The following is an 18,502-nucleotide window of genomic DNA, read 5'->3' on the forward strand; positions in this document are numbered from 1 at the left end:
TTTGACCACCTATGTTGATGAAGGTTCAGCCAAATATAAAGGGTCACTCTCCTCCTCTGCACCTTCCACCTATGCAAAGCTTTAACACTTGCTGTAAATTTCATCAAGGTGAGCTTAAAGTGTTTACCCCATTAATTTATTTCTGCTAAAGCCAGAGCGCTGACCCATAAAATGAGCTGAGATAATACTGACCTTAACATGGTCTTCTGCACATGGAGGTAATTGCTAAGGCTCCAGATCAATCAATATTGACTCGCCAGTTTTTTTTTTCTTCCTCCTCCTCACTTCCCCACCCACTATTGCTGGAGCTGAATGTGTAAAATTGGCTTTAGATGGATGGAGAACATATCCCTGATAGTTTAACCTTTATCTAGCTAACATGTTCACTTATCTGTACAATTATAGATTTTGCCAGTCAAGCTGTTTCAGAGAAAATGTGTTGAGTGTTAAAAGACTGGAGAGTAGAGTAGTGTATACAGTTCATAGAGGAGTTCAACATACAAGAACCTTACTGTAAAAACGGTGTCCGAATAATGACTTGTATTTTTTAGCACATATGACACCTGAGATGAAATGAGATTCCGAAATAACAGTTCAACAATAAATAACTGAGAAAACAAGTATGAATGCACACACATAAACACACACACACACACACACACACACACACACACTCGCCTTTAAATCACAATTGCTGTATACTCTGAGGCGTTTGATTTCTCTTTAATTTTTCAAGGCAGGGGCACAGACTTAGCAGGCATTTCCATCTTCACTTGATAAATCTCACAATCTTCTTTTCCCTGCCACACTGGAGTAATTTATTTTCTATCTCTCCGAGCTATATTTTCCAGTTAATATTTCTTTTTTTTTTTTCCCCCTCATACAACCTGACAAAGGATGCCACAAGGGATGATAAGAAGTCTGAAACCTTTGCACTCTCACTGCAGATACAGGATTTACCTTGAGAATTTCCTCAAAGAAACAAGACTGCTAAAATAAACCAGACACTTAAAACAACACAAGCGTGTTCTTTTTCGAGCCAGACAAGCTATAAATTGTCGTCTTCTTGTAATTCGTTCGGAAACACTATTATTAAATATGATTCTTGATGCGCAATTCTTAGAGTTCAGAGATGTCATCTAACGACAGGGTTATAAACCAACATTTAGCACCTGATGCAAACAGCAAAATAAAGCATTCTAGAAGGTACTTTCCTTCAGGTAAAAAACAAACAAACAAAAAAACAGGCAGAACAAAGTTGTTATTTATAGAATTTCCAAAACAGCACATCCTGATTGTTTCACTCAGACATCTTTTTATACCCAGCAGCCAAACATTCATCTTTTGCATGCTACAAATGTGCTTCATTTTGACACAGAGTGATGAAGTATTCCAAGTATCAATGCAGGACAACTTTAATCTCAGGGATTTACAAATTAGGGTTGTGTTCTTTGCTGCAGAGCCAAATTACATGTTCGTTGAGTGATGGGTAGTAGTGTCCTTCTGGCTATTCAACTCGCCCTTAATTTGAATTTGATAAGATTTCTTTTGGAGACATTGTTAGGCTAATGTAAATTCGGAGGGAGGACGAGAGCCCTACCGCTGGCTTAACTTTGATGAGGTGTTAATATCTAATATCAGAAGCAGATAAAACCCTTATTAGCCCCAGTGGTCTTGCTGGAGTGGGGAACTTATTACACGGAGGAGATGAGACGAAAGCAGATGAAGTAATAAGACGGCCGCTGGCTTTGTTACATGTCCTTAAGCTTTCTGACGGGGTCAACTTAATTTTGTGACTTAAATGCTGGGGGTTTACTGGATGCAGACAAGCCGACATTGTTTGAGAGATCTAATTCAGACTCTTATATTTCATAGTCTGCAAACATCTGGGGGATTACAGTGTCTCGAGCCAGAGGCAGTTTGATAATCGGTTGTCATTTTCCGAGTTGTACCGCCCTTCCCAGCTTTGGCGCTTTTCTAAAGGTCCTTTGGTTCAATCAAATGTTTGTGAGATTAGTTGACTGCACTCCTTTCAAGAACTATCTCCATGTGAGTTGGATTTGAATGTTTTCCTTTGGGCTTTCATGGTAAAACACTCCAAAAACTGAAGATTTTGGATTGTGAAAGTTATTTGGGGATTAATGATGCATCCTTTGCTGCCATTTAAGGATCTACATGGAATAAAACACGCTTTAAACTCAATCCAGTAATTTAATCTAAGAGAAACATAAACACATTATGAGGATCAAGCTGGATCTATATGGATGTAGGTGTAGTGAACAAGTAACATAGTTAGGAGTCCACTGTCTTCCTGCTCTGTCAGGCCGTTCTGAAGCACTTAATTGCTTCTGCTTTTGGTCTCAGAGGCATTCTAGTTAATGCTAATGTCAGCATGCTAACAGTGCTTAGCCTATAGGAATAATGCTAACATTTGTACATTTGTGCAGGTTTAGCGTTACCATTTTCCCATTCCTAATTAAGAAGGTTCCAAGCTAAAAAGGGGCTAATTGTGTTTATGATTGTATTGCGGATAGTGTTTGTTGTTTGTACGAATTGATCAAAAAGCAACCAAGTTTTTCCACTTGGGAACAATGTAAATAGCATAAGAACACAAAGTATAGCATTGGTTGAAAAAAAAAAAAAAAAAACATTAATTCCTGTTGCAGCTCTATGTGACTCTATAACAAAGTACTGCATACATTTAACATGTGACATGTGATGGTATAGATGAGGTAACCATATTTACAATCCCTGTTGTTGGACACTTACATTCCCTGCGCATTCATGTTGTAAACTGCGTATTTAGCACTTAGACATAGATGTGGGCATAAAGAACTGGCACATCACAAGAGGAAGGCGTACGTTTCCTTCATCTTTCCACGGAGCAGCTAACCATTAGCAGAGTGTTGAAGGCTTGTCATAGCACTAACTTGATGGTACACATGCATACAAGCCCATTCTCATGTGAAGTAATTTAGGCTGGTTTTGAAAGAGGTATATGATCCTCATATAGTTCTAATGTAAGCTTGTCAGGTAAATGTCAGACAAGGTGCTTTACAGTGAGCTGCAGAAAAAGCCTTTTTTTCCAGATAGTTCAATTCAAAGCCAAAGTTTTATTTTAAATTACAGGTTAGAAATTTAAAATTGAAATGTCGACATTTCTTTTCATCATTCTGAGGGGAGATTTGTTTGTTTTAAAATTGGGTATGTAGTAATTGAGTTGATTATAACATAACAGCACAACTATAGAACCACCAAGTTGATTCATTTTGGCTTAAAAGGTTACAACCACTAACCCAAGATTTAGCAATTAGGTAGAACTAAAACCATTAGAAAATGTTTTGGCAATCCATTTGGTAGCTGTTGAGATGGGGGTGAACCCAAACACTGACAATGTCAACCAACGGAGTACAGCAACTGCATGTCCACTCAATAGCTCTCTAGAGTGAACAGATGAAAACTGGAATAGGACTTCCTTGTTTCATAGTGTCCATTTGGTCATTGCACCTTTATTGTTTTGACAGTCTTTGAAGTCTTACATGCAGTGAGTTGTAGTTTGACTAAAAGCAGCTTTACATACCCTGCTGGCTTGTAAACAACTGTCTAGAACATCTCCCGAAAGCACAAAGTAAGCAGACCGTTAGTATGCCACCAATCGATGCTTTGGACCAAGAGGAATGAGCTTTTGACCCTCTGACTGAGGGATGACATCAATACAAAATGCTCACCCAAAACAAGTCGGAAAACACCTTGGGTTCCAGCACTTTGTCCCATTGATTTCTGTTCAGCTCAACGCGGATCCTGCAGCGTTTAGACATTTAATTCTCTTTCAAGCAAAGTCATTACACAGTCGAGCATTTAATTAAGCAATCACAGCAGTGCAATCTGATTGATTTGGTGTCCAAATGAGAGCCAAGTTGGCATTATTGCACCTTTACAGTCTCTATTGAATCCGCTTTGAAATTGTACATTCACAGTGAAAAAAAAAAAAGTCACATAGAGATGCTTTTCTTTTGTACAGCTCGCTGGAATCTTTGAAAAAGTCTGCATTTGTGCATTCACTCTCAATAAATCCACATATTTACGCTCTTAATTTAGTGTGTTAAAGGATTTTTTGAAACGGAAGGAGCCAGGTATTCACGGCTGACCTATTTCCCCTGAAAAAGAAACATCAATTGAGGTGCATGGGCACAGATGTGTCTGAGGATGTACTGGGGAGGTGTTCTCACCTCTCCACGCCTCTGTGAACACAGCGGCACTTTATTATGTCTGGATGTGGCCTCTGTGTGCTCGCTTTGCCTTTTTCCCCAAATGAACTCTGCTGTAGTGACATTGAAATTCATAAAGTGTTGAGAGTCGGTCGATCAGCACTGCTTTGTGTGTGCTGTGGTTTCATAATGAATTTTGGATAACTGCAAATACAGGACTTTCATATGTTCTGCGAATCATTCCAGTCATCGGGCCTTGTCTTAAAGCTGATTGCCTTGCTACACTGTATCAGCACTTTTTATCTAAAAACAATTACCCAGAAAAATAGGAAAAAACAACATTTAGAACTTTGCGATCCGTTCATTAAACAATGGTCTGAAGGACTCGCAGAAGTCCTGCAGCAGATACAAGGAAGACAATTAAATCCATGTCAGTGTGGACGAACAATGCGAGCGAGTCTGTGGTCTCACATTTCACTCTGCTGACAACCTTAAGTCTCAAGTAAGAGAAGAACGACTTCATGGCATGTTGGCTTCTTGTGCTGCAAAAACCTTATTCAGTGAGAATGAAAGTCAGTGCACAGTACGCCTGCAAGGTATGAGAATATGCTATGTGTTATAACATCTTTTAATACTACAAAAACAAAGTTGTAATGAATAAAACAAAATTAAAGGTAAAGCTGTTACTCCGATTTTTATGTTCGTCAGTAGCTTGAGCTTGATGCGGTGTGAGAGCATAGAAACAACTTATTTATTGTGAATAATGCAGAGGTTTAAAATGTGTTTATTTTGAAAACTGATGTCCCAATAATAATGGAATTTGGATTGATCAGAATGGCCAAGTGGTTAAAGACAAAGGCAAAAAATTGTTCCTTTCCAACAAAGCAATGCTGTCTGCTTCCCCTTTTCTCTGCTATATGTGCTAAGACGATCTTAGACAAAATAACTAGTTTGCTAGCTCCAGAATTATTTTTACTGTACATCTACAAAAGTAAAGAGGAAGTATTTTACAAAATGTCTTTAACTTTGAGTTCACGTTTTTGTCTTTGGCCTGGTTTGACTACAGATCTTGTCTGTCATGACGACACTGTATTCACTCAAATCAAAAAGTCTGCCTCCACACCTGGCGCTCTCGCCAAGAACTACATTTTCCCCAAACTTGAACTTTGACATTCTAAACTGCGACTACAGATGTTAATCAAAGTCAAAACTTAATCCAGGCCTGATAAGATGCTCCATTTAACAGGCTCGTGTTTTAGCGGGGGGCTCGATCAGGTGGAATGAAGAGGAACTGATTGCTTGTGGTGATTGTGCTGATTACATTTTAAATTTAAAACTTTCCTCCGAGTTCATGGTCGGGAACAGTATTATAGACAATGACAGAGCAGAACTAGTAAATGCCAAGGTGTCTGCAGTTTCCTATGGTTGAATACTACACTTTTTATTTTAAAAAGGCACATACTGTAAATCCCCCGTTTTGGAATAAACAGAAAACATAATCAAGTCAGGATAGTTATTTGTGCGTTATTTGCACTATATTTGTTCTCCATAAGCTGCAAATACAATTTTCCTTCTTTTTTTTTTTGTATTCCAGCTGCAGCATTAATCACAAACACGTTTTCAAACTTTTAGAAAACAATCATGTTCTGTTGAAGACAGGAGTTCAGCATTCCTGACTTCCTCTCATTGTGGGCAGAATTCACAATGACTGAGATCCATGTTGCAATTTCCCCCCTAGTCAAAACATTATGGATGCTTGTGCTACAGCTGTCTTCTAAATGACATTTGAAAATATGCGATGAAAGGCATTTGCATGAAATACGGCACGGGATAATGCATTAGCATATCGGGGAGGGGGGGAGGTTTTACATTGTGTCCAGGCCGTCTCTTGGAGATGACAGATCATGTCATGAATGTACATTTGTGAAATCCTACACGCGTTAGTGTCTGCTATATAAGAATCTAAATCTAAAAAAAAAAAAAAAAAAAAAAAAAAAAAAGAAGTGCTGAGAGCATATTTCACCATGTTAACATCTACAAAGCTCTTCAAGAGGTCTGGCAGACATTCAGCCCAATCAGTATTTGTCAGCTTGAATAACCTTCTGCTAATGTACAATCACAAGAGGACTCCAATTAATCTCTGCCATCAAACTGACATTAAACCTCTTACAGTTGCAGAAAAATGAAATACCCCAAAAATCATTTGACAAAATCACATCAAGTCTTCCTAACTTTTGCATCCCGGTGGGTCTAATATCATGGCAGAGCTATCAATTTCAGTCCGTTAAATCACCCCCATCTTCTTTTTACATCACTCTGCATCTTTTCCAATTTGTTCCTCAAAGATGTGAGTGTGTGTGTGTGTGTGTGTGTGTGTGTGTGTGTTTATGTCGGTGTGACAGCACGGATTATGTAGCTGATAGGAACTTGGTTGTCATCGTTCTGACTGTTTGCTGTAGTTGTTTAAAGTAAACCATGAGCACCATGAGGGACATTTCAATGCCGTACTTGTAAAGTATGGGCCATAAGAACAAGTTGAACCTCGTCATCGCGTCCAATGGCAACCGACTGCTTTATAGCCATACTTTTGTGGGGAAGTCGATTAATGACAAAATAATTTCTCCCCTTTTTTGGGCAGTTTGCAGCTAAGAAAGGGATGTCTTTGTGCTGCATTGCAAAACATTGTCTGTTTATAATCCACTAGTCAGAGTAAATTATTCTTTCGAGCATGATCTGACTTGGGTCCACACACTCTCAGTTAGTTTGCCGTCTACCATTGTAAAAGCTGTTATTCTGCATTTCTCTCGCTCTGACTTCTGAGATGAGGAAGAAAATGACAGTAGTTTGAGTTCACGGTGAGAACTCATGAGAGTCCAGAGACTTAATTAGTTCACATACACACCACTGTTTTTGGCAAATAAAGAAAGATGTTCAAATAAGATTGAAGATCAGGGAGTCTATGTATTTATGTGATACATGCTTTACATTAGGAGCTATTTTTTTCTCTCATTTTTTTGTTGGCAGAACTTTCTAATCAGATTGTTGTTGGGGTTTTTTGGGGGGTCTTTTGCCTTTATGTAGATAGGATGGTGGATAAAATAGAAAATCGAAAGAGAGAGGGAAAATACATGCGGGAAAAGAGTAACAGGTTGGACTGGAGCGCTACCTAACCGCTAATCTATCAGCGCCCTATAAATCAATTTCAATTGAAAAAGAAAGCAGGTTTGAAAACTTTCTCTAACCCTAACCCTTTTGCAGCACAAAAAAACTTAATAAATAAATTGATCAAAATAATCAATATGTTTTTTTGAGGTGAGAGAAACAAAGTTGAGATAAATCTGGTGTATTTGAGGCATTCGAATTTTGTGACTATTGTGTACTACAGATATATTTGCATTCATGTTTGAACCTAAGAGTGCACCAGTAGTGGTTTTCTTATATAAAGGAAGAATATTGAATGATAGACATTACAGAGTGTGTTTTTACAGCTATATTGTCTGCATTTGAACCTAAAACAGAAAAAGACAATTTCTCAAAATATTTGATTAATTATAGAGCTAACTGTACATTTTTGAAGTGGTTTGCATGTGGAGAGGCGTTTTCTCAGTAGAGACGTCAATGGATGTTAATTTGTTGCAGTTTTGACTTCTGCTTTGTTTTACATTCACTCCACTCACATCTGACAGATGTAAGGGCCTTTTCACTGAATGTGACAAACAGAGTGCGAGTCCTACAGTACAGCAAACATCAATCAGCCCACCATGAAAATGCGGCCTGATTGATGAATATTAAAAGCTCCCACCAGGAGTTGCAGCCAAGCCAATAAAAGCTTATTGTGTTGAAGTTGTGTGTACCATTGCATAAGTTGAATTTCATAATACTCCTCTCGTCTCACCCATCTTAAGTTACCCGTCCTCATCGTCTCCACCAATATTCACATTTGAGTTATAACATCCATTAAAAACCCATATAGCTCTACAGATGAACCACAGAGGGAAGAGTAGAATCCTCAGAGAAGCCTACCTTGAGGTCGAAGGTGTGAAAGTCATGGAACATCCTCTCTCCTGAGACCTGTGACAAAGCAGAGGGAGGAGTGGGGGGGGTGGGGGGGAGTGTGAGACGTCAGTCATGATTAGGCCACAGTGCAATTACAGAGGAGCTCCTCTGACAGTGATTGATCAATGAGGAACTCCCTTAATGAAGACAAGGACTCAGAGGCTCCCAGGAGCAAATTGTAAGTAAAGGGAATAGTGTCCCAGAATGCTGAGGCATTGAGAGGATCATCCCGTCTGCAGCGTCAGTTTGGTACTAGCTTAGATACAGGTGAATGTCTAATTTCATAGAGGTGAAACTGAAAAGAAAAATATTATAAAAGCTTGTTTAGCAAGGATTTTCTTCATGACCTGATGACTTTACAAAACTCTTGTGGATTGTGCTTCCTAGCTGCTTCATAACTTTACAAGGAAAGCATGACATTGCTATCATGTACAATCTATGTAGTAGTCGTGGATCTATCAGGTTTTCATTAGCCTCACATGCACAAGTTTGAACCCAGTTCTCTGTGGCGCTTTTAACTGTTTCACAAAACAAGTTGAACTCAAGGTCCACTTGAACGCGACTGCCTCAGTCAAGTACAGCCTCATTGTTAAAACACCAGAGAACCAGGAAATCAGGCCCTTGAGGCAAACCGCTTCAGATGCCACTGTGTTGAAATTCAGTTGTTATTCCCACCCTTTAATAAACTCCCCGAAAATGCTGGTCTGCCTTGTAGTTTGACCTGCCATAAGGAAAGACAAATATTTCTTTCTCTTCTATTCATGCCATGTACGCAGGTGAGGAAGGCACTTGCCAAAAGCAACCAGCCCTTTAAGGGAATCATCTGGCTTGTGAATCAATGTTTTTCTTCTTTTTAAAACTTGTCTACACTTGATGTTTGTGCAAACATACTGTACATGAATGTGAAAGACACTTTCCCCGACACATAGAAACACCTGTGGTGAAGTTGAATGCACAACTCTTAATAATGGTATTTTAGTCAAGTCCGGCCAACCACTGGTAGCAAGGGTAAGGCAACTCTCTAAGTGCCTCAAAGTGGTGTGGTTATTATAGATTCAACTGTGAGTATTGGCAATCTGACAATTACGCATAATATGTACTTAGGCAATGCAAAGTTCATTATTGTAGTCTAAGGGGCTTCCACACTTAGAAGTACATAATCAAATGGTTCCTGTGGACCTGAGAACATTTAGTTCCAAAGGAAAGAATAGACCAAAGGCATGCTTAAAAGCAGTAAGAAACGGGGGCGCTGGTGGCGCAACGGCACCCCACTCTCTCTCCCTGATTTCCGCCTCTATCCAATTTCCTCTATAATAAAAGGCAAAAGGTCAAAAATAAATCAAAAAAAAAAAGCAGTAAGAAACACATTCGACAAAAAACTGATGAATTATAAAGAAATTACTGCTTTGAATGTTTTAAAGTAAACATTTTCTCGCAAAAGAGTGCCATACAGCCAACGCACGAGTCCTCCTCAAGCAGCAAATGCACTTGGTCTACTGAGGAAATGGCTGAAGACTGTAATTGCTTGAGAAGGCATGAAATAAAACAAATGCTGAACTTTAAACTTTCGTTGTGTTCATCTAGGTTACTTTTACAAAGGAACGTTGAACACCATCTACTGTGGAAATTTTGCCTTTGAGAAATATCTTTGAAATCAATGTGCAAACACATCTCTCCTTTTCTACATTCACAAACACATTTAGGAAAACAACACTTGTTGGAATAGTTAAAGAAAATTACCCGAAGGATTTCGTTTCCATCTCTTTTTCGAGTGTAGTCATACAAGTTTGGGGTGTGATGCTTTGAGAGATTTTTCTAAATGACTTGAGATGCATTAAAAAAAATATATACAGCAGGATAATTTTAGTGTGGTGTATTGATCCTCTTCCTTATAAACTAAAATAAGTACCTTGAGATTTGCGTTCCTGGTCTACAAAAATTAATTTAGACTAGACGGAAACTTCATTTTTGAATCATTTGTCTAACCTTTTAATGGCGCCTATTTCAGTCTTGACGACTGAACATGGCAGTTTTTTTTAGCCTCTCTTTGTCATTCAATGCATTTTCTCTGTCACTCTAAGTGGCTGGGAAAGGGGTGAATTTAATGATTTAATGTTAACAGTGAGATGGGTCCCTGGGTGCATCAACAGCTGAAAAGAAGCGACCATTTGGCCGCCAGACCTGCTTGCCTCAGCACTTTCAGGCACACGTTTTAAATGTTCGGCTTTCAACCGGAATGGCCCTCAAGAGCCCTAAAGGCGTTGGAGGAGGGGGAGCTTGATGCTGAGATCCTAGGGAATTGTATGTTCATTCATCACATTAATGAACCATGTCACTTTATTTAGAAGAAAAGGGAGACTTTTTTTTTTTTTTTAACCAAAGCTATAGTCCCTACTATCATGATTTGGCATTATATGAATCTTGGCTAAAGATAATCAAAAAAGGCCATTTCATAATGAATCAAATGTAGCTAAGGTAGCAAACCAAGTTGCCCGAAAGCTGATTGGTGGTATTCTGAAGCCAGAGGTCCAACTTTGGCTGGGAGCTCTTTTGGCTCAGAATCAGCTGAAGTTATTAGCACTTTGGGCCAAAGGCAGCCCATTAATCACACCCTTTGAATTTGTTTATGCCACCAGCTGTGCCAGATTTAGGTTATGTTTGAGTTGGCAACTACCATAATGGTGGGGGGTTTAGCTGTGGTTGTGGTAGTGTTTCACCGTTTTATTTGGAGAACAATTTAGAAATCAAAAATTCCTTGAAAAACTTAAATGTTTTTAAACGAAAACACATTTTCTAAAGATGGTTCTGAGAGCACTTTCAAAAGATCTCTTATTTATAAGTGTACGTCATCAACACAAATGACACCAAAGAAACCAGCAGATGGGGGAACTTTGGTCTGAAGGATTCTGTGGCAAAAACCCCCCAAAAAACTGCATGGATGTAAATCTAGAGTTAAAGGTCACATATATTCCACAGTTTAAATAAGTATCAGAGCTCTGTTTGATCACGCCCCTCTGAAAGGGTTTGGGTGGCTTGGTTTTTCTTGTACCCTGTCTAATTACAGTGAAAAGGCAGACTCAGGGTGTAGAAAAAACACATAACGCTGTGGGATCATCACCCACCTGGGGGAGAGGTTGGTACCCTTTGTGATGTCACAAAGAGAAAATGACCAAACGGGCCGGTTTGAGCACACATTGTGGTGGTAGAAACAAAAAGAGCCAAGTAATGTAAAAAAAATAAAAATCTGATCTCACATATACGCCGATACGTAGATCGCCCTATATTATAAATAGGGAGGAATGAATGATTCTGGAAACATGTCTACAACGCCGATACAAATGCACAAGATTATTGATGAGAAAAAAGTATGGGAAAAAAATTGATTATACTCTAAGAGATTCACAGTTGAATCCATGGCTACGTTCATGAACCAGAAGTGCAACTGTTTGCTTAAGACAACTAAAGTTGTACTTAAGTTATGGAGTCAGGCTGTGCTGACTACCAAATACTAGAGACGATATACTGCCTATTTATGAGAACCTCAGACAACCCCAATCTGAAAGTCCAAACTGCTTTAAGTACAAAGTCAAATCTAAACAGTCCCACAGAGTCCCAGCTTCTGTTCATATCTTGTTGGTGCACTGATATCACTAGCTTTCTCCCACGCTTGGGTTACCACATGAAAGGTCTAATACAGACAGGATAGGGAGACTTTAATAGGAGTGTGAGGATTTTCGAACTATATGACATTTTTCCTTGCCTAGGAAATCCAAATCTGTGATATTACCATTTCAGGGGTGAGCAGATTTAAAGCCTGATGCACTGATAAATGCCGAGACAGGATAAAATAGATGATTCTCAAGTTATTTACCCTTTTTAATTGGAAATGTCTGTCACAGGGCAGCAAGCCGCGTCCTCTCCCAAGCCATTATCGGTCTGCCTTGATCATTTGCAGGTATTTTATGGAGAGTGATGTCCTGAGTGTCAAGCTGCTGAATTTATTCCTGTTGGATTTTTACAGGCTTTAGAATACAAATGCTGAGGAGGGAAAAAAAAAAAGCTTGCAGAAAGGTCAGCCTGTTAAGAACATCACTACACTTGCTGTATCACCGATTCACAGATGAGCACTGACAAGATTTTTACAGACGGGAAAGCCAAATAGTTTAATTTACTTTCAAGCTAGGCTCTTAAGTTTGACAACCCCGTGGAGTTTATATGATTAATCTGTCACCAGTTGAGCTTCAAACATACTTTTGTGACTAACAAGGAGGGAGCGTTATCCCTAGCTGTGTTTTTGATAGACTTAAACAAGCCATAGGTTCCTTTTCGAGCAAGCCCTCGGGCTCTTCTCATAATTGCTCCCTGGGGTCCTGTCAATAGTTTCTACCTGCTCTTGAGCTCTCATTCCCAGGCTGTCATCCTCGTTGCGTTGCCTGTCGGGGCCCTGAGTGACATGGCAGCGTCACAGGATGAGTTCTGTTTGAAGGATATCTCTGGCATCCAAAAGAGGACACCACTGGGACACTGCCAGCCCAGTTGATGATGTCACACTGTGACAGCGGCAACTACTTGAGCTCAAAGCTGTTGGATGCGGACTGCCCGGGGACTCCGAGTCTTTTTGTGTATACGTGCAGGGAAGGAGTATGTGTGGGATACACTCGGTGAAATACGATCCACATTCGTATTTCCAGTGGAAATGCCAAACATAAATTCCTCCTTTGCTGTGATCACAGACACATTCTTGGACTACATTGAGAATGCTCGCACAAAAGGACCTGAACGTGCATTTTGCACCGACAAAAACCATCCCAATGATCTCATCACTTATTCATACAGAAGTATGAATGTTGACAGCGCCGGCGTCTCAGTATGGGCTCCAAAAAGAATGTAAAAAATAAGGACAAGAGCCAAGTCGCGCTAGTCTGCATTTGTCACGGCAGAAAAAGACAGTAGACGACAAATCCCAGATTTAAACCCTAGTAGTAGTACAAACCAACTCTGAAGCAGTCACTGATGTGTTTTGACGACGATAGTATTAAAAGCAACACTTTTTATTTTGGTGTCACAGTGTCTAGCAGTAGCGTATAAGAGCTCATTTGCACGAGCCGCCAGTGGAGGTGGCGGGGGCATCTTGGATGCCAAATGGCTGTTGGGAAAAAATATATATATACAGCTGCCACCATTTACCTGCTCTTCAGTTTAGCTCTGTATGGAATATTTCCTGGTTAAATTGGCCTTTCATTGGGCTTTTGAAGACCAGAGATGATGAAAGCCGGAGACATTGTGTGCTAGCACACTGTCACAGCAGGGATTAGTAAACGTTCTGAGCTGTTTGTGGTGACAAGAGGTTGTGGGAAAGGTCTGCTTTACTTCGAGTGTGACTGCATTTTACTGTTACACTGCATAGAGGAGGGGAGAATGTCCAGGATGGCATGCTGGTGGGGTTGATGAGATGTGCTGACCGCAAAGGAATCTTGCTGTGAAATACAAGGTTTAGACTTTTCAGACAAAATCCAATCATTAGGTAAAAGGGCTGTAATCATTTCCCCTATTACTCGCTCAATAAGTATCACAAATTCAAAATCTTACATTTAATCCTTATTCAAACCATTTTAAATGTATACACTGCCTGCGTGTCACCGGAGGATAATAACTGTCACTCAAGGAGATTATTTTTTGACAGGTGACACATAAACTGTGTGATGGGGAAGAGAGAATAAACAGTGAGGAGGGAAAATGATATCAAGCCAGAGAAACAACAAAGTGCCACGAGTTCATCAAAGATCAAGACAAGATGAAACACAACAAAAATTGTGCAAGATGAAAAAAAAAAAAAAAGAAGAAGAAAGAAAAAAGGACAAAATCAATGCTTGAGCATCTTTGCAGAAAACACATCACTGCATCAGGTTCATGCAGTAGACCAATACTTTGAATCCACAGGACTTCTTATACATAACATACAGCAATACTAGGTCTGTTTAGCAGCTCGATGCAATCTTAATATCCGCCCGTCTCTCCTGCTTCATATCTTGCACACAAGAGCTGCTCTTATCACCGATAAACAACTCTTACTTGTTCATAGCTACACATTCGAGAGATCCAGTGTCAAATAAATCAATGCTGAGGCCAGTCTTGATGTTTTTATTTTTTGGCATAGTGATGCTAAAGGAATACAAACCCAGAAAATAAGATTATAATAAAAAAAAAAAAAGAAAATAAATTGCAGCTTCAAATGCCACAGGTAAATATGAGCTCGAGCATTTTACCTTGACAGCTCGACCTGAGAAAGCATCTGGTGTTGTGTATTCACAATGCTCTCAGTTCATGGTTTGTTTACACTGGATATAATATGTGACAAATCAGTAGCAGTGGTTAGTATCTGCAGCCCAACTGTCTGTGAACATTATCTGTCAAAATATGACGTACTTTTGTTGTCACAGGGAACATTTTGAATACGTGTTGGGATTTAAGCACAACTGTCCCTTCTTGTTGTTCAATCGCTGTGAATATTCTCCAGTGGAATTGTGTATTTCTGTCACATGCTGTCAGCGTTATTAAAGAAGCTAACGTGCTCCCAAAAAAAGACAGCTGTCGACAAACAGTGTGTGCCAATCCTCCTTCAGAAACTGCTGATGAAGTAAGGGATTCCACTTTGATCCTAATTTGACCGCGGACATCCTTCGACAGGGACATTTCACGAGGGTTGATTCTGTCCCTCCACATCTCTCTCACGACTCCCCACTTCAAGCAACTTCCTAACGAAGTTAGTGATCGTCGGCGCAATGTGTCATGCTTCTGACGGCTTGATTGTTTCTGTGTTTTCACATGCAGGGGAGCAGAAAGAGAGAGAACGAGAGAGCTTCATGTGTTGCTCAAGGTCCTTTTAGATACTCCCCATTCCACATCTCCCTGCACAATTAATTTTATCTTTGGGGTATTATCAAGAGGGAGCCTGGCAAAGCAGCATGACAGAAAAGCGGTCCAGAACCCCGAGGCCCAGGGTGGGAATTAATCTGTTTGACAAGATCTCTCACAAACGATTTGCCTGGCTTTCCTTCAGTCCGATGTTGCCACTACCCTGCGTATCTGAGGGGGTGAAGAATAAGCGCTCTTCAAACATAATACAGACTGAATCGACTCAAAACATCGAAGTGAGCAGTGACAGGGTGTTGTTGTTTTTCGTAAAAGCATAAAAGACTGCAATCCTTAAAGGTGTTGTGCGTTAGGATGACCTTACTTTTAGCATAAATCAGCCGTGAAGCAATTATAAACCCCTATCACGGCTAGCAGTAATTAGCACTATTTTCCCAGACAAAGCAGTATTAATGTCCTAAATCGAGCACACAAAAATGTATAGCCTTGTTCTACACACTCTTTCCAAACTATTGACACCAAGCAGACGTTTGATACATTATCTGGGATGCAGAAAAATTAATCAAAGTAATGATTGAATAATTATCTCAAGTGCAATTAATTAAACATGCCAATGAACTCATCTTGAACAGCTGTCCTAGCTTCACCACTTAATCACTTGTGAGAATTACCGAACACAAATGGAGGACGCCGAGCGCATGCAATAATCTCTGCAAAGTGCATTGTTTACAAACAGTAATTAATATCACACCGTGTATTAGCGGGCTAAGTGACTGTGGTGCACTTCTGTAATTGCACCGCAGAGAGTCGGGTCTGCTCCCCCAACTCTTTGTGTCAGACACCTCTCGTTAAGAAGGGAGACAAAGTGCAGACATTACACTGTATAGACCAAAGTCCAAAAGAAGAAGCACACAGATTTGCCAAATGAGGGCCATATTGATCAACGAAAATCACATTACCTTCCATTGCAAAGTCAATAATTTAACCGGCTAAATGTCCTTCACGCCGATATTTTTACACTAAACCGTTTTTTTTTTACCAAATACTGTTAATCCATTTATTTGAGGTTTTTGCATATTTGAACTTCCTCTTGCTTTATTTGATGCAGAAGAAGTGCCTGAACGTTTCATTGAGCTCCCATTGTGTCTCTTGGGACCACACCAACACATCAGCCAGTGGCATGCTACGATGAAGTCATTTTGGGCATCAAGTATACGGGTTGCACGGTCTGCAGAGTCTGCAGAGTCTGACGGTTACAGCACGGACTCCAGGAAATGGTCCATGTGGTTGTACCTTCTGACTGATCTATCTAAAACCAATTGTAAACAGGGATGAAGATTGACATTGAGTGGCATAGAGAGCTAAAAAAAAAAAAAAAGGAATTGAACACTTCAAAAATGGTCTATGAGATCAAGCTATGGCTGACAGATTAAATGAGATCTTGTAAATTACAGTAGTTCAGCACACAGGGCGACAACATCATGACACACACTCTCTTTTATATTATTGATAATCACAAATGGCGCTATGTTATTAGAATATTAAACCTTTGTTGGATTATGGTTATAAAAAGGAATAATTAGCATATTCATTATGATTGTAATATCCTACATTTCAGAGAGGACTGTACCATCAAAGCACAAGTGAGATAGTGCAGTAATTAGAGTAAGCTTAGTGCAAACTCTGTGGCTTCCTTCTTTCTGAGCTACAAAATTCAGACTAACTCCAGAGAATCAAACGCCTCACAAAGGATGGACAACAGCGGTTGCGTTTATTCATGACATCATACAAGGCAAAGGTTATTAATTAATGATGAGATGGGCTTTTTCTACAGAATGTGAAACAATTTAATCAAGCAAAAATGACGGTCAAAGAATATAGCAACCCAACAGCAAAAATCCAAATCGTCGCCATTGTATGATAGCCAATATAAAAACTCCTCAAGTATAATTTGTAGAAGTCCTTTGGGACTCTTGCATTGGTTATCCTTTTAAGGGCTTTGATAAAGGATTTGTAAGATTAAGATAGAATTGGACTATTTTCATTGCAATTTTTAAAACAGCATTTTTTTTTTAACAGAAAAAGAAACACTTGATGAATCTAACAAACGCTCAACATAAATTGACATTTTGAAGCGCTGTTCCTTCAGGTAAAATGTCACCAACTTTATCAATGAGTGTGCGGAAAAGCAATTATCCAGTTTTGTTTTCTCTTTGGTTGAAATCTTTCGACTTCAGTCGGAAAGAACCTTTGAATGACACAAGAGGTTTTAATTGTTCTTGTGTTGTCGCAACAGAGTCCAACATGCTCCAATATACTTTTATCTTTTCTTCTTTGTCTTTTTGTTGTTGGTTTGTTTCTGTGTATTCTTGTCTCACTGGAGAATTCTCTTCATAGCTTTCAGAATAACAGCTTTTGACTGGGTTAAAAACTTAAGATTAAAGTACAAACTAATTTCGCTGCCCGTCGCAAACAAAACATCCAGTCACTTTGATCATTTTTATTGTTGGTCTCTACATAGCGCTCTGTTGAAATCGATTTCCCTCTAGTATAATTGGTGTCACGCCTGGTTTGGCTAAATAAGCCACTGCACCAGAAGATACTCTGGCAAACCAAAAGGGCATTGCTGACAGTTCGGTTTAGACAACATTACAAAAGGACATTGACAGAAAAAGGTTTTAAGGCAGTATGCTGAATGAAGCTCTTGGTTTGTATTGGATTGAAATGTTCGCTTTTTAATCAACAGTTGTCTTTTATTTGAAGACGATTGTGTATTTGAATTGTTTCCCTTCAGCGAGCTTTTTCCACTTAGCCATGGGTCACGTAACTTTTCACATCCTGGATGGTAATAACATTTGCTTTCACCTAATTCTACAATATGTCATCCTGCTTTAATGTACGTGTTTTGAGCAGACTTTTACTGTAATAGAAGAGCATTACCACAAAATGGGTTCACCTCTAATCACTCAGTCAGGCTCAATGAAAGCCTGTAAAACCCCAATTCACTGTCAGCTATCCAGAGGAGCTTAATGTAGTTTTTCTAACGGAAAAGTACAAGGTTAAAAGGTTAATATCTGGCAGTGACTACAATTCTCTATTGTAGCAGGGCATCCTCCCTCCCTCTTTTTCCTCTCTCTCTCTCTTTTCACCCTCATTCGCTTTATCACAATTGTGTTATTGTGTGAGCACACACTCGCACAGTCTCGGCACTCTCTCCTCCCCTCGGTGTACAAGTTGCAGCAGAGCCATCCATCCAAACCCGCCGACCATGAAATTAGGTTAAGACGTAAGGCTGTGAATGACACAGGTGTGGATACAAATGAGAACATCTGAATGAAGAAGTACAGATCCGAGACGCCCGATAC

At 39.6% G+C, this 18,502-nt stretch overlaps 1 protein-coding gene across 10 annotated transcripts in view; it reads right to left on the bottom strand.

The window, feature by feature from the left end:
- Window positions 1-18,502, bottom strand: part of LOC306841335 (receptor-type tyrosine-protein phosphatase delta-like) — a 347,810-nt gene that overhangs the window by 166,366 nt on the left and 162,942 nt on the right. For all 10 annotated transcript variants that reach the window (XM_079371178.1, XM_079371180.1, XM_079371177.1 and 7 more), the window contains exon 8: window positions 8,232-8,279. The gene's annotated coding sequence lies outside the window, so the exon portion shown is untranslated. The remainder of the gene's footprint in view (window positions 1-8,231; window positions 8,280-18,502) is intronic.

The sequence above is a fragment of the Symphodus melops genome, assembly GCF_947650265.1.
Source record: "Symphodus melops genome assembly, chromosome: 20".
NCBI lineage: Eukaryota > Metazoa > Chordata > Actinopteri > Labriformes > Labridae > Symphodus > Symphodus melops.